Raw genomic sequence first — 8,004 nt, 5'->3', positions numbered from 1 at the left:
AAAACAATGGAATAAGGAATTCTGGACTAAATCTTGGAAAATATAGTTTAGTAGAAACTGTAGAAATTTGAAGAACTATTTCAGTCTGTTAAAATTGTGGTCATGTTAATTCATAGGTTTTGATTGTTATATCATGGTTAGGTAAGGTGTTACTGTTACAGGACTCTTAGAGAAAGATATATAGAAATTCTGCAAATACCATTTTTGCAAGTTTTCTGAAAATCAAGTTATATCCAACAAGAAAATTAGAACTTTATTGCACAATCAAGCAATAATGTATATATTTCATTGAAAAAATGGTTAGAATCATAAACTTATGTAGCATAATTAATCTAAAAGTACTTAGCTATATGAATTTAGACACATGCTTTCATATGAATGTGAACAAAATCTCTGTAAGAGTCGACCATAAAGCTAAATTTTACTAATATGTTCTGTATTTTTAATTAGTGGCTAAAAATATTCAAAATACTATATACTTATAAGTGGACACAGAAGTAACTGCAGATAATCTAAAGATAAATATAATGTTTGCAGAAGATATGCATGAACTTTAGAAGAGGTTCTATGTCTTGGAAAATAGATATAAAAATATAAAAGAGTGAAAGGAATGCAGTAGATTATCTTTATTTACTTACAAATATAAAATTAAAATAAATATAGCAAAAATATTAGGGGCTCCTATGAGTTGGAAATAAGATACACAGACATTACTACTTTTATTATTGCCACATTTTTATATGACTGAAAATTTCATAAGGATAAAACTCACAGACTGCTTTTTAGCTTTTCATCACTATGGAAATACCTAAGATGATCAATTAAAAAGATAAAAGGTTATCTTGGGTTAGGTTTTTGAGATTCCAGTCTACATATAGCTGATCCTATTAGTTTGGAAGGGCAGCACATCTTTGAGGGTTTATTCCATGCAGCAAAACCACTCACCTAATGGTCAGGAAGCAAAACAGAGTGAGGTATGGACTGGGATCTCATAATTCCACTTAAAAACATGGCCCCAGTAGCCTGAAGACCTTATAGTCACCTCCTCTCTCAATAGCAGCACCCTAGAGACCAATATTAACACATATGTGTGTGCATATCATTCAAGATCCAGATGATAGCATATAGTATAGCAAATTATAGAACAGGAAGATTGAAAGAAGCAAGAGTACTTTTCAGGATAGATTTATTACTTCTTAAAATGACTTCATTTGCATAAAGGTTGCCAATACATATGTGTATAAAAACAATATGTTTTTGCAAGTCATCATATGTGCAAACCATTAACTGAAAATTGTAAGATTTCACATTTAATAAGAATATATGAATGTGCTGGTAGAGAATATTTAATGGCAAAGAGGACAGATGCTTTTAGAAAGCTGAACACAGGAAGAAGAGATAAAAGTGTCCATCAAAAAGTTGAAAATAGATTTTGATAAGATATTATAAAAAAGACTGTAAGTAAGTCAGGAGAGAAAAAAATTAGATGTTATAGTTACTTGAAGATTAAAAAAGCAAATCATAGCCTTAAAAAGACATTTTCAGATAAAAATGAGAACAAAGCCAAAGGTTTGAAAGGTAGAGTGGTCAGCTTTTCTACTGTTGAAATAAAAAGCCCCAGACACACAACTTAAAGGAGGAAACAGTTTATTTGGCTTATAATTTCAGAAGTTCTAGTCCATAGTCACCTGGCTTCAAAGTCAAAACATGGTGGAAGGATGTGGAGTAGCAAAGCTGCTCATTTCATGGAGGCTGAGAAATAGTACAAGGGAAGAGTCAGTGAGAGATAGCCTCTCCAAAGACATGCGTAGAGTGACTCTCTTCCTTCTGCTAGGCCCCACCCAGTAATAGCACATCCAGCTAATAAGTGGATTAATCCACTGGTAAGTATAGTGTCTACAGATCCTATCACCTATCCAGGAGTCTCTTAGCTCAGTCAAGTTGAATCTGGGAATCTGAGCTACTTCATTGAAGATAATAATATGTAATATTGCAACCACTGTTAATTCCTATTGTTTTGTCCTGAAAGCTTGTATAATTTTTATTGTTCTTGCTTTGTTTTGTTTTTGTCTATGTTGTTATTATTTTAAAAATTCTTTTTATAATAGTAATAATAATAATAATAATAATAAAAAGATTAACTGAAGGCAAAAAAATGGGATCAAAAGGGTAATGGGTAAAAGATGAAAACTGAAGAAATCACTGTTTGAGTATTGCTTATGTGCAATATTTGTTCCTTTTGTTTCAAGAGTCACTCAGTAAGTGTCCCTGAGGGAGTAAAACATTGCCCAAAGAAATTTACAGAGACTCGAATAAAATGAAACACTTGTCATGTTCATAAAAAGGAAAGAAAGTAGCAAAAATTACAATCTTTCCCAAATTGATCAATAGGTTGAAGGCAATATTCACAAGTTTCACAGCTATTTTGTCTAGAAATTGATAAATTAACCCTGAAATTCCTATGGGAATGCCAGGGATCCAGCACACAGTTAATCATCACTGCTGTGATCCCTGTTGAAACGTGCCAAGACAATGTCACCTTTAGAGTGATATAAAAGAAAAAAGGGCAAAAAATATGAATATGCATAATAAAGTCTAAAATTATAACACTACTTGGAAATGTTATACTTTGTATTTCAATTTATGGATAATTTTAAGACTTACAAAAACACATCAAAGTGAAAGATAATAGATGATAAATATAAAAATTCATATTTTGAATACCAATAAATTTTATAAAATAAAAATAATACATTGCAACACTTAACTATTTATAAAATTGAACATATATATTACTATCAATGAAATAATATTTTACCAAGAATACCCAAAAGAAATCTTAATAATATAGGTGTATAGATTATTCTTATAGTGAACTTGATGATGAATTATAATAAATTTCCTCTAAAGTAATCAAGAATGTCATGTAATTACAATCAAAAGCCCAAAGATAGATTTTTTAGTATAATTAGAAATGCTTCTTAATTCCTGTGTAAAACTTAGAATTGAATTTTGGCTATTGAGCTCATAAATAAATACACTGATTGTGTTTTTCTTATTCCCTTTTTCTCAGTAACTAATAAGAACCAGTATATCTCCTGGCATGTCACTCCCCAAATACTTTGCTGAGATACTACTGTGGTTTCAATATGCCTTGAGTGTCCCCCAAAAGTTTATCTGTTGGAAGATTGGCTCACAATGGTAGAAAATGGGTGGAATTTCTGACAGATGTGACCAGTGGAATGTTCTTTGGTCAGTTGATAAGATTGCAGAGAGTTTTTCATGTGACCATTTGGTGATTCTTAGAAAAGTTGCTGTCACAAAGCTTGCTGGTAATCATTTGCTCCACATACAGTCTAATCAGTACCATTTCTTGTAATGTGATGGTGCTTAGAGAGGGCTTACTACAGCTCAGCCCATGAAGGCATGGTGCTCTCCAACCTCCAGAACTGTGAACTGTAAACTATCTAAACTTCTGGAAAACTGCCTGAGTCCAGTATTTTGTTACAGTAACAAAATTCTGATTAATACAGATACTTGCATTGGAAAAAGAAATTTTTTTTATTACTGTTTTCCAGAAAGACATGGGAGTCCCTTTTTCTTATGTTTTACTTCCTTCTCTGATGCAAAAGTTGAAAGTTAAAACCATGAAGCTGTAAATTTTTGCTGACTCATGCTCCTGTCTTCTCTGTATTACATAGGAATAGCACTACTTCCTGGATCAGGGCATCTGTCTTCTGTATTTTTCAGTTTGATTTCTAGTTCAGATGTATGTGTCCTAATGCTTCTCAGAAGATACTAACTTGTAATTTTTCTTAGTGAATGAAATTAACTCATTAGTCTTTATTTGTCAAAGCACCACTGCTTTTCTTTAAATAAAGCAAACAATTTTCACCTTCTTGCCCAGAAAAATTCCTTAAGCCATTCTCCTTTATCACAAGTGAAATGAGACTCTTCTGGGTTAGTGTGATGCTTATTTGATTTCTTAGATCTTTTCTCATTTTCCTGAAATTTACCTCCATAAATTTTCTTTATATTGTAGTCTTTTAATTATTTTCCATGTGAAGAAACATGATATTCTCTAGTTATCTTCATGATCTTGATGTATCAAACATACCCAAAGTTTAAGTAACACTATTGTCCAACAGTTAGCAGGAATGTCCATACACTCATTATTTACTTCATATGATAGCTAAAATTTTTTTCTTGTGGTTTACTTTATGATTTATTTGCTACCTCTGTTGGGTCTCATACCTGTTTGACATTGTGAAACCTGAAAATTACTCTCTGCTTTGTTCTGTGGTTATTATTTATATATTTCATACTTTAAAGCAAAGGTCTGAAAAGATTTTACAGAAAGATCAGATCATGAGTATTTCTGGTTTCTTAAACCATATGATCTCTGCCTTGACAATTCAGCCCTGCTGTTGTAGGATAAAAGTAGCCATTGCAAAAAAACAAATTAAAGAGATAATAAAGGTTATTTTATTTATTTTTAATTAAATTAATACTTTGATATTTTGATTTGTATAATAAAAGAATGGAACTAGTACTACAAATGCATCTAGCAGGCAGTGTTACACATTTTCCAAATAAAGTAACTTTTTGTCCAGATGAAAGGGCTTAGTCTCTTAAGTGTGAAGTAATAACCTCCAAGAATAAGTTTGCAAACTTAATTTTTTTATTTTAACTCTCACTGTTGATACTGACTATCATTTCACTGATCCTGGCTTCTTGTCAAGTTATTAACATTTTAATATTCCTGACAATCATTTTCTTTTGCTGTGTGACAAAACCACAGAATTCGCGGCTGACATGATTTTGGTCTAGATGTCCCTCCAAAGCCCAATGTAATCATGGGGGTCAGGCTTTTCAGAAGTAGTTGAATCTAGAGTTTGTGACTAATTCATAGTTCAATGCTGAGATTAAGAGTATGAGTGCTACACCCACCCTAGGGCAGGTAGCCTGCATGCAGTATAAGGGACAGAAAGAGTCTTGTCACTCTCTCTCTCGTTGCTTTTACTGTCTTCCACCACCATTGGAACTGTTGCTGCTTGCCATGTGCCACCTTGCCTTGGAGCCAGCTGAGTATAGATTGATCACTATGAAATGTGAGCTAAATAAACCCTTTCTCTTTAACTTTGGGTTTTGGGTATTTTGTCTCAACAACAAGAGAAAAGTAACTAAGACAGAAGCTTAGATCAATGTTCATGTACTTTCCCAATTCTGAGTCAGATGTGGTCTAACTGGATCTCCTGCTCATAGTCTCAAAAGAGTGCAAAAAGTGCATTAAATGTGTCAGGCAGGGCTGTTTCTCATCTGAGGCTAGGAATCTTCATCTAAAATTATGTGCCTGTTGGCAGATTCATGTCCTGACAGATACAATGATGTTTCCTTGCTTGGTCCATGATAGGAGGAAAGGGGCTAGGGATTTAGCTCAGCGGCAAAGCGCCTGCCTGGCAAGCACAAGGTTGTGAGTTCGGTTCCTGGTACCGGAGAAAAACCAAAACCATGATAGGAGGAAAATCCCTTTGACCTCTCTAGTTCCTCTTTTAAATGGCTGGACTGATGAGGTAGTTTCACTTGGAATAATCTTCCTTTGGATTAAATGAAATGCAGTGGAATAGGGTACTCAATTTCATCAAATTACCTTCACCTTTGGCACACAAAGTAATTGAGCCATTAAAAGCCTGTATTTGTTGATCCTACCTACCTACACTTAAGGTGTGGTGACTACACAAAAGAATAGTTCACTGGGCTGATGGGGGGTTACTTTGAATTGATCACAGAACCATTCAATATCAAGAAAGTCCCAGAAAATCCTCTCATTGAAATGGACAACTGTTTTTTGAAATAAGAAAGAGAAAAGTATCACCAATAGAAAATATAACTTTAAAAGAAAACAGTTAAACAATTTATTTTTACACTTATTTTAAAAAATATAGAGTTGTCCTGTTTGTTTATTGACAAATAAATTATTGAAACCAAAGAGAGTGAAACAACACACAACAACATATGTTTGGGCAATTAATTTTGACAAAAATCCCTTAAATTTCTACCAATGAAAATTTTTAACAAATATTGCAGAACAAATTAAAAAGTTAAACGTTTGCAGGAACTCCTTGGTCTCTCCGTGTACTGCCGGGGAGGAATGGCAGCCAGTATAAGGAAAAGATAGACAAGAAACAAAAGCTGGGTCAGGTGGAGGCAATCTCGATACCTGATGAGTAAGAGGACCTAGAACAACAGTAGGGGCCTTTATTTATGCCTTTGCAAAGTTGAGAGACAAAGTTGCCTAGTGACTAATGACTGTATTGTCCAGGCAGGATGTTTTCCTCAAGACTGAGATACCTTGAGTGCTTTAGGCACTATGGCCTTATCTTGCTTCCACATGTGTAACCAATTTCCAGCTCCAGCCGCTCCCAACAACACTGACCACTAACTTACTTATTCATAAATATATTCATTTTAATGGCCATAGATCTAACTTTGAAAGTTCAATGTACTACCACTGAAAGAAAGTATATTTCTGAAAATGTATTCATTGCCTTGTGATCGACAAGATTTCCTAGATAGAAAACAGAAAGCTACAAAATAAACAAGAAAAAATGCTAAATTGTACTTCATAAAATTAAAAATATGTTCAACAGAGGACACTGTTACATGAAAATTCAAGGCTCATACTGGGAGAAATGACAGTTATCTGATGAAGGACTTGTAGTTAAATAGTTCTGTATAACATATTTTTTAAAATTCATAAGTAAAACAACTCACTAAATTCTACAGAAAACTCAAAAAATATACTTCATAGCTAAGATCATAAAATATTGATCAGTGCTGTTAATCATTAGAGTATTTAAAATTAAAAAGCACACTAAGATGTAATTCAAAAACATTAGACTAGTAATAATTAAAGGTAATAGCTACAACAAAATCTGCTAAAGATTTTGAGCACCCAAAAATCATCATACAGTGCCAGCCAGATTTCAAAGCAACAAATTCAATTTGGAAATTAATTTGGCCATCTATGTCTTATAAATGAACTCTTATTCCACTACCTAGTAGTTTAGCTTTTAGTTATTTAAACAAGAGAAGATAAAATCTATTTTTTTTAAATTCAGTACTTTAGATAACATATTTCTTTACAATATATTTTTATAATTTCAGTTGGAAACAATCCTTACAAACCAATAGGTAAAGAAACATTAAATTGTTGCATTTTCATAAGATAGAATGCTACTCAGCAATATAAAGAAGGATAATTGTATGTGCAAAACAAATTAAACTAAATTTATATTGAAAAAAGAGAAACCAGACAGAAAAAAAATGTTATGTTTTTTCACTAATGTGGAGTTTAGGAAAAAGAAAAACAAAACTGTGGTCATATAAATAATGATTTTTTATTTGCGGGACAGCAATATAACGAAAGTGAGCTTTGTAAATTGAGCCCATTTGTATGTTCTCTATCCTCTTTGGATATAAATTACATGTGTGTATATATATATATATACTTGTCAAAACAATTTTTTCCTTTCTAGAATCTTCCCAAAAGAGTTATATATCATATTACTGTGAAATACGCATACCCATGGTATGGTAGCACAATTCATAGGAGCTAAATCTTGAAATTGAACTATATGCCCACAAACAGATGGATAAATAACATCTGGGATTCACACATAATGTAGAACTATTCTGCTAAAAGAAAGATAAATTTGAGTCATTTGAAGAAAAATGGATGCACCTTGAAACCATAATGTTAAGTGAAGTAAATCAGACACACAAGGTTAAATGTCACACAATTTCTCTTACACGAAAAATCAAAAATATAAATACAAAGCAAAATAAAAGGTAACTAACAAGAAATAGGGACATAGATCTTTTTCAAGAGAAAAAAAAGCACCAAAAGATGGAGAGAGAACAGAGAGAGAGGAGGGGAAGGAGACAAAAACAGAATTAAAATGTGTTTTGCACTGTACAGACCCCCAAGAGGAATTAATCATT

Source organism: Chinchilla lanigera, unplaced genomic scaffold, assembly GCF_000276665.1.
Source record: "Chinchilla lanigera isolate Chin_1 unplaced genomic scaffold, ChiLan1.0 scaffold00042, whole genome shotgun sequence".
Classification (NCBI taxonomy): Eukaryota; Metazoa; Chordata; class Mammalia; order Rodentia; family Chinchillidae; genus Chinchilla; species Chinchilla lanigera.
The sequence above is the reverse complement of the archived record's forward strand: the minus strand, read 5'-3'. Positions refer to the sequence as shown.